The 9,380-nt window shown below is 35.0% G+C and overlaps 1 pseudogene; it reads right to left on the bottom strand.

Annotated features, from left to right (window-relative positions):
- Positions 1–1,054: 1,054 nt before the first annotated feature.
- LOC121266856 lies at positions 1,055–1,788 on the bottom strand (annotated as a pseudogene).
- Between the last annotated feature and the right edge of the window lie 7,592 nt (positions 1,789–9,380).

Genomic DNA, 9,380 nt, shown 5'->3' with positions numbered 1-9,380 from the left:
AAAGTCACTTACTAGCCATTTTAAACATAAATAAGGGAAGAAATTTATTTTTTCAAAAAATTAGACGAACTCAATGCATCAAGTAAATTCTACTAAATGGAGTTCTCTCATAAATAAAGCTTTCATAGACAAAAACTACAGGCCAATTTTTTTTTTTTTTTTTTTTTTAGTCATATACAATATTTATTATCTAGGAGAGGTTCTCTAGCATAATTTTGAATTAGAGTGAACTTCGACAAGATTATAAGATTTTACCTCATCTTAACATTAATGTCTGGCTGCATAAACAGTAGAAAGAAAGAGCGAGTCTAGCTCGCCCCTCTCAATTACTCCTAAGTCAAACATCAGCCTCGTTGATGTTCTGTTGAATAGTTGGGAATTATTTTTGCATCCACAAGCAGTGTGAGTTTAATTTACACCAAATAAAGAAAAGGAATAATATTGAAAATCATCAAGCAGAAGGGTTACTATAAAACAAAATCAAAGGCACAGTTACTCTCCTCTTCGTCGGAGTTAATCACCTTATCTTCTTGGGGTTGGGTCTCCTTCAGTACACTCTTTGGAGGGACCACCAATACCAATGCAGCAAGACCTTTTTCTTTGGTACAGAATCCGCGAGACAGCAACTCAAGAATTAAGCAAAACCAAAATCGTTCAAAAGAGATTAGTTTTGATATATGAACCTCTTTTATTTTGCTGCTTGTGCATGAGCCAGTTTCTTGAGAGGCAAGAATATTGTTAGACGAGCAGGTGACTTTGCCACAAAGAGAGAGCTTGGAAAAAACATGTCCAATTAAAGTATTTAAATTATCAAAGAACTCACCCTGAGATCAGCTTCTGTCAGGAAACAAAAAATGATAATGCTACCATCCGTTGGGAACAACATCCGTTCTTATAGTGTAGGAAGCATTAGGTTCCTGCATTTGACTTCTAGACCAATGCAAGCATGCGTGAAGGGGGAGTGGTCACAAAGAGATGTGATGGTAGAAATTTAGTTGGTAAGCAGGTAAGTAAATAAGAGAATTATTGAATTGCAGTTTCAATAAGAGAATTACATAAGAACAGAGAGATTTTGACCCCACAAAAATTTGCACCCAACTAATGTCAAGAAACCATAGAAGACAAATCCTTGAGTAAAAACTTGAAGGGACGATAAAATTGAAAACCAAATTAGGAAGTCTCCATAACTTTTTGCTCAACTATAGAAACTATGTACTTTGCAACATCAGCACAAGAAGTAAGCTAATCTGCTTTCTCATCAGGGATCTCAATGGAGAATTCTTGCTCAAAAGCCATAGCAAGCTCTACCCTGTCCAAGCTGTACAGGCTCAAGTCTTTTTGAAAATCAGCTGTATCAGTAACCTATTAAAGTATTTGACTGGAAAAAACATTAATTTTCTTTGATCATAGGCTAAGTTTTGTGAAAATATTTGTCTCAAGATAGAACATTATCCAACAAGCAGGATTGTTCAATATACAAAAAAGAAAATAGCATTACAGTAGAATTTGTGATTTGTTCTTTCCGCAAAATTTTAGGAGGGAAACATAACACAGTCTACAATAACTTTGTAAGGACAACTATTAATTACTTTAGAGGCATCGATTTTATCAAATTTCTTAACCAATTCAAGCACTCGATCCATTATTTGATCAGGGCTGGTTGTAGTTTATGAGCACATCTTGCGACTCAATTGCTTGAGCACAAAACCAATTTTAGCTAATAACCAACTTTCAGCAGATACCCTCCACCCTCACATCCCTCAAGATGGAATATTTTATACTTTGCATTTTCAGAAGAGCTGAGAAAGCAAGAAAATTAAATAATACAACTATGTTCCAATATGAAGCACACATTATACGATAGAAAGGATATGTGTAACTGAACAGCAACTAATTAAAAACAAGATTGGAGTGAAGAAAGGAACTCATAAGTTTTAACCAGTTAGGAAGGTTCTCAACATCTAAAATGCTCATTTTATTCTTTATAAGTACATTTACAGTACTCATGTTATGCAAGTAAATGATGTTTATAGTTATGAAAAACTTGACTTAGCTCGGGCTTATACAAACTGCAACACTTTGGCCCAGAGATTCAACTTCACCTAAATATGTAGCCTACACTCATATGCGGCAAGTAAGGTCTACCATGTGAAAACTACTTGATCCATCACAAAATACAAGAGTCTTTACCAAAAGATAAAAATACCAAGAACCTACAAAAGAATATTAACCTCTAGTAGTTTTTAAACATTGCTTGCCTGTTAATGATTGGGATCACAAGTATCTTACGACACCAAGGAACATAGGATCATGTCTTCTGTTTAGCACGTTGCTGTCATTGTTGCCATTATGAGGACTGAAGTGGGTAAACAGGACATGATGGGTAAGATGCAGTTTAGATAATCAAATGACCAAGTTAAAGAGAATGATGATATGTGTGTAGATGAAAGCAACTTTAGATTAGGGTACTTTTGGGTCTAAAATGTCGTCTTTTATGATATTTGTTTATACTCTAATTTTGGTGAACTGCAAGTCTGCATGGCAAATAATGGTAAAACATGCCTGGGTTTTGCTTGTTGGTTACGGAATGTGTAGGCTAATAGCGGTGGCTGTGGCCGTGGACGGGATGGCTTTTATGGTGATGATAGTATAGGTAGCAGTGTCAAATGCAGAATAGCTAGTGGCTAAATGAATCTCTAAGAATATCATTACTTTCATACTGCAGACAACCAAGTCGGCCGGGCTAAATAAACCTCGGTGAAACCCTGCTTTTTATTAGAAACCATTTTATCTGTAAAATAGTCTAAAGCCAAGAACTCCAACTTGATCAAAGCATGAAAGGGCGATGGTAAAAATAAGCCTATAAAAAAAATACATACTGCTAAGCAATAATCCCAGTTAATTATACAGCTTCTGTATGCTCTCTTTAATAGCACGTTCGATCAAGAAAATCAAAATGCAGATGCTACAAATGGATTCGGCAGTGGCATATTAATAGGTGATCTCCTGTTATGATTGCCACGTTACTTGCTTTTAAAATAAAGAGTTGAGATTAAAAATCCATAAGTTACTCTCAAATTTAAACACAAAGCAAGTCAGTTTTCTTACGGATAGCAGCGAAGGAGTGGAAAGAAAAACTGCAGAACTAATCTGTGCAAGTTTGCTTTGGTCTTATAGAACATTTTACAAAAACCTGTCTTTCTTCACTACTAGAAGCACAATTATAATGGAAGTCATTAAAAGCATACTGTTAGATTACAAGCAACACAGTACTAATTACACATAAATTTCAAGTCCATCACAAAGCGCAAGGATCCGACCAAAAATTATTTAAAATTACTCTCTAATGTTCTGAACCCATAGCTTCCTCTATATTTTGTTTGAACGAAATACTTTTTTCGTAAGTATTGTTCAAACGAAATACTAAAAGGAATAACTTGCTTTATGTTCCGAACCCATTTCCTTGCTGCTATCAATGGAAAAAATGACTTGCTTTGTGTTCAGATTTGGGAGGAAGCTATGGATTTTAATCTCAGCCCTTTATTTTAAAAGCAAATAACGTGGCAACCATAAGTTAATATGCCACTGGAGGCAAGCCGAATCCGCTACAAATAGAGAAGTTAATATCTCAGGGAGTCAGAAACACCTCTAAACTGCTACAGAGGAACAAGAAAGACCAAAACAGAAACATCAAGAAGAGAAGAAAAATAAAAGAAAGCCCAACCTGAGAAACGGATTAGCCTTGGGAATAAGGGAGGAGAAGAACAGGGGAGTTGAGTATTCTGGTAATTAATGGAGCAGCTTTTACCGTCCCTCTGGATTCTTGAAGTACGTCTTCAGCCCCGATTGAAAATAGACGTCGCCGTCATCGATGCCGACGTCAACAGTGACCCCGTTTCCGTAGCGTTTTTCCCATCTTGCATCGTCATCTCGATTCTTCTGAATCGCTGTTTCTTTCTCTCTTCAGAGATGGGGTTTTTAAATTTTAAATTTAGAGGAGTGTATTAATTACTCAGTTCTTTGTAGTTAAGTTTAAATTTTGTAGCCGTTAGCATTAGGCAATATTAGTAAAATAGGAAGAGAAATGCGTACACGTATTCGTTTAATTTTATGATTTTCTTGGCGTTAATATGCTAGTAATTCTAAGCTGAGCAATATGGAACCCACAACCTGCTTCGTATGATTTGCTCCACTCAAAGCAAATTAAATTGGTATGAATCCAGAGGTCTATATATATATAAATATTATCATTGTACGTACAGCTGTTTTGCTGCTTTACATCAACCCCAACTTGGACTACACTCAAAAATAAAAAATAAAAAAAATTCTATTCATCATTCTCACACCACAAATCATATATAATTTTTTTATATTTTTTTTTCTTACCAAATATGTAGTGTTGGATAATGAATAATAGAATAACTCAATTAATTTAGGAGGAATAAAAGAAAATAAAATAAAAAAATAAAAAAAATAAATGTGGTGTGTGGGATGATGAATAGTAAAACTCAAAAAATAATGTTACTGGCTAGAGATCATCATGCACAAATAAAAATAATGAGGGCCAAGTGTAAAGCCATTGAAAGACCATTAAAGATGAAAGCTCGCTATAATAGGAAGAAATAGAGAAATAGATGGTTTGTTTGATAATGACATACAAAGCTTGATCAGATTAGAAAAAGAAGAGTATTCTTATTTTCAAGTTGGTGTGTAGAACATAACATCTACATCACTTAAATAGTAAGATTTGATTTTTAATAGTCAAATTTTAAAATTTTTTTCTAAATCAAATTATGTCAAGTAAGCTCTTTATTATGTATGTTATCTGTTTATAGATAGAATATTGCAAAAAAGAATATGGGACATAAAGCTTGAAGACAAGACATAAAGTAAGGGGAATAGACTTTGAGGTTAGTGAGGTGATATGAGGTCATATCAAACTACCTTACTACTATTTTCTACTTTTTTACTATTATTAATTATTTTTTCACTATTTTTTTATTATTATTCACACATAATTGAGATCACATTAACATATAAACGTAACCTTAAAGAGGTTGGAGAAGCAATAGAGAGTATTAGAGAGAGAGATCTACTTCCTTTGAAGTTTGGAGGGATTGTTGGACAGAAATGGAAAACTAGAGAGTTTCGAGTTTACTTTTTGAGAGCTGAGTGATTGTAGATAACGTAATGAAAATTGAGATTGAGTTTGTATTCAATTATGTTTATAACGGGTTTTACACCAAAAACCCTTGGACCATTTTTGTAAAATCTTTCGAGTAGCTGATAATCAAGTAAAAGGGCACCAAAATATATATATATATATATATATATAAATATATATATATATATATATATATTATATGATCTTAGCACCAGCTGACCATTTTCGAATATCGGGTTAGGAGAGAAAAAGGGGGAAATTCCCACTATCCTATCGGTAGAAGTGAGCATGATACGACTTGTACGTGGTTGTAAATCACGGGAAACTATCAATTGACAAGCTGCTATCTATCTCTTATACATGATGTGCATGCAGCAGAGTTTTCACTGTAAATATATTGATATGATGCGAAATTGGCTGCCGTGCTTAAAATGAATGGATACAATATGCATGCTTGGTCATGATGAATACATGCATGTTTGCATGATTTTCTGTTCTCTACCAACGGCTCCTAGCATACATTTTGGATTGGATGCTCTGATATTATGATATCAGAGTCTGATCATTGTTTGTTTGCTCACACTCATGATCATGTGTGTCGAGCCGATTTGCCTATCTAAAGAGATCCGATTCGAACATAAAGAAGTTAACAAAACAATTAAGGCTTCTCGAATTGGACAGAATCTGTTTTGAGTAATCTTTTTTCGTTTATACGTTAGTATAGAACGACAAACATTTCAGCTTTCTGATCTTATTCCAGAAAGAAAGACTATCATAAATAGCAGGTTTACTACTTGTTTAGCTGGTATATACTCTTTACAGTAGCATTATTAAAAATTATGATAAAAAACGCTTATCTATAAAATTGTAAAAATCAATATGCGAGTAAAAGTAGTGCTGTAATTCCAAGGGCGGCCGGCTGATGGACACATGCATTAGTACTCCCTATTAAGGCCTCGATGTATTAAAATACAAATAGCTCTTTTCATCAGAAAAACTTGATGTTATTGGCACCGGAGAAAACCCAGAATACGTGCTTTCAATCTTTGACAAACATATACTGTTTATATACTTCATAAGCTTGTGTCTTTGGACGAATGGCTGTGCTGCATACTCCTCGAATGGCATCCACTGCAGGCAATTATGATTAATGTGTGAGGCAATTTGATTCAAATTATCTGATTTGAAGCAAATTTGATACCTGAATGCTAGTACTTCAACAAATTCTGAGTCGATCTGTAGTCGAGAGTAGAAGTCCCACAAATTTTGGAAATAAAATCACATCAATAAAATAAATGGCTAAGACAACTGGTATTAGCTAGTAATAACTCAAATTTTATCAAAATATATAAGCCCACAACAAATTCATGATCACTTACTCCCGTCTCTTCTTTAACTTCTCTTACTGCGGTTGTGAAGATATCTTCCCCCTTCGACGATGATAAAGTTGAATAAGGAGACTATACAAAATGCATAGCTTTCAATTTACATGTAAGATGAAGAGCTTAGACTGATGCCTGAGTACTCACCTCATCGACAGCTCCGGGGGGGAACTTCCAGACTTCTGTCCCCGGGAAAGTCCCATTCTTTTCTTGGACCACTAGCACCTACAGGCCGTACCAGTTGAAAACCAGAAATTTGAGACATGACCAGACTCGCTACCAGTGTAATTTTCTCTAATGAAGTATGTAAGAAGTATAAAGTATACAGGGGTCTCAAATCTGGTGAGAAGCCATAGTATAGCCTATATGTGGTTGCTAAAATTTGTGAAATTATCCAAGTATTCCTGCATTGTAGCGCAGCGGAAATATCTACCAATTCACTCAACAAATTAGTTAGTCGTTAATCATATAATTATTTAATAATTAAGCAATAACATAAAGTAAATAAATTACATAACACCAAGATTGGTATCGAAGGAAACCCTTTAAAAAACTATTTAAAGGTAAAACCCTACTGGACAGCCAAACTCAGGAAAGTCAATCTTATTATTTGAAAACCAATTATAAGTAATTCTCAATTACAAAATCTATGTAACTTGACTCTCTTACTTAGACTAGACAAACGACTCGTTTGTCTTCTACTGCATTAGCAACCATAACCTCTATGGTGATCTTTAAACTATTGACTTTCCTCCTGGAACTCCAGTGGTTGAATCACGATCACTCAATCTCCAACATGGAACACGATCATACTTTTTGAGAGAAACAATATGAAAATTCTCCAAGGAATTTTCTCACCAAAATATGAACTGGAAAGTGCTCTAGAAAATATCCAGATCTGAAACTCTTCTAATCCTAACCAATAGGATCCTTTAAATAAACAATCTGAGAGAAATTTTAGTTTCAGCAGGATTCCGCTAATGGAGCGAATCTATCGTGAAGAATTCTCCTGACGGAATGCTGACACTTGCGATAAATTCTTTCTATAGAAACTGAACCTAGTTCAACTTCTTTCCTGGATAAGAGCAGATTCTTTGGAACTCGATTCTTACACTTATGACTTATCTAAACAACCTCTAATACCACCTAAATAAACTCAATATTATTATAGATAAAGTCAAGATAATTTACATTCATCTAAAATATAAAATTAATAATAAAATAAACTCTATCATCTTAGTTACCTAGTCCTATCCAAACTTATCAACTTAGTCACCTAGTCCTAACCAAACTTTTACATCTACAATCTCCCCTTTAGTGGATTGGTGACAAAGTATGAATGTCTTGCATCTACAATCTTCCTATTTGGCGGATTGGTGACAAAATCAACTTAATGAATGTAATATAAAAATGTCAAAAACACAAACAACAAACCAAGAAATCGAGTAGAAATTCCAAAAAAATAGTCAAGAATAAAAAATACTGACATAGAACAGTGACTAAGATTAGTACAATCAAAATTCACAAGATTTAAAATCCAAATCAAAGTCTAACCATGTCCTAATCTAACATCAAAATTATGTCCAGAATTTAGTTCTCTCCTTCAATATTAAATTATCTTAAACAGAAATAATTCAACTCCCCCTTAGCAACACACTTACTCTAACTCCCACTAAACTCCTCAATACAAAAAAAAAAAAAAATATATATATATATATATATATCAAAACTTTTCTCTCTACTTGTGGCGCCCCCAATCCCCCTTATATAAATACACAGGAATCGAGACGCCAGGTTGGTGACAACACGGTCACACATCCCAACGAAGTGACAGTGTGTGTACATGCAACAGTGTACAAATAAAATAACGCAGCGGATAGTCAAATAAGTACCAGAATTTAAATACAAATATTTAACACAATTTATCTTTAAAAAATTATACAGTCATCCCAAATATAATACAAAAGGTAAATACAGTAATTGATAAAAACATAACTCACTAAACAGGAGCAATCCCAGATCACTCCTCCACCGGAGCCAAACTAAGGCTCGTCATCATCGTCTGCATCAAAATCTGCGATACCATAAAATGGTACCACAGGTAAGTATAAACCAAACAACTCTCGGGATAAAAATACATTAATGCAACCAACAATATAGCAAAATACAATTAGCCATAAAATACCATTTTTTCCCAGAAAAATGATTATTTCCAACACACGCCAAAAATCCCATTTTGGCCCAAAATATCCGTAACACATTTTCCCATAAAATGATTCACACAAACAATCCATTTATCGGACACTGGAGGCGGGAATCGCAGGCGGGACTCTACCACCGTCCCTGCTTACCACCATCCCTACCGCGTGCACCGTAGGCGGGAATCACAGGCAGGACACAACCACCATCCCTGCTTACCACCATCCCTATCGCGTGCACCGTAGGCGGGAATCACAGGCGGAACTTTACCACCATCCCTGCTTACCACCATCCCTACAGTTCCTTTACACACAATAAATACTTAACAGAGCACTGTAGGCGGGAATCACAGGCGGGACACAACCACCATCCCTGCTTACCACCATCCCTACAGTCTCTTTTCCTTTTACTCACATGAAAATCTAAATCCAATAAATACATGAACATGTATGCAATCATGCGAAAACCCAGTTTTCTTTATAAACATGATCATGCATGCAATATGCGATGTACGTGAACAAGTCATAACCAACAACCACAATTCACAATGCAAACAAACACAACTCCGTCCACAATCCATCCGACCCCCGAAACTCCTCGGACTCAGTCCGGCAAAACAACCCAATTCACAGATA

This window comes from Juglans microcarpa x Juglans regia, chromosome 1D (assembly GCF_004785595.1).
Source record: "Juglans microcarpa x Juglans regia isolate MS1-56 chromosome 1D, Jm3101_v1.0, whole genome shotgun sequence".
NCBI lineage: Eukaryota > Viridiplantae > Streptophyta > Magnoliopsida > Fagales > Juglandaceae > Juglans > Juglans microcarpa x Juglans regia.
The sequence above is the reverse complement of the archived record's forward strand: the minus strand, read 5'-3'. Positions and strand labels throughout refer to the sequence as shown.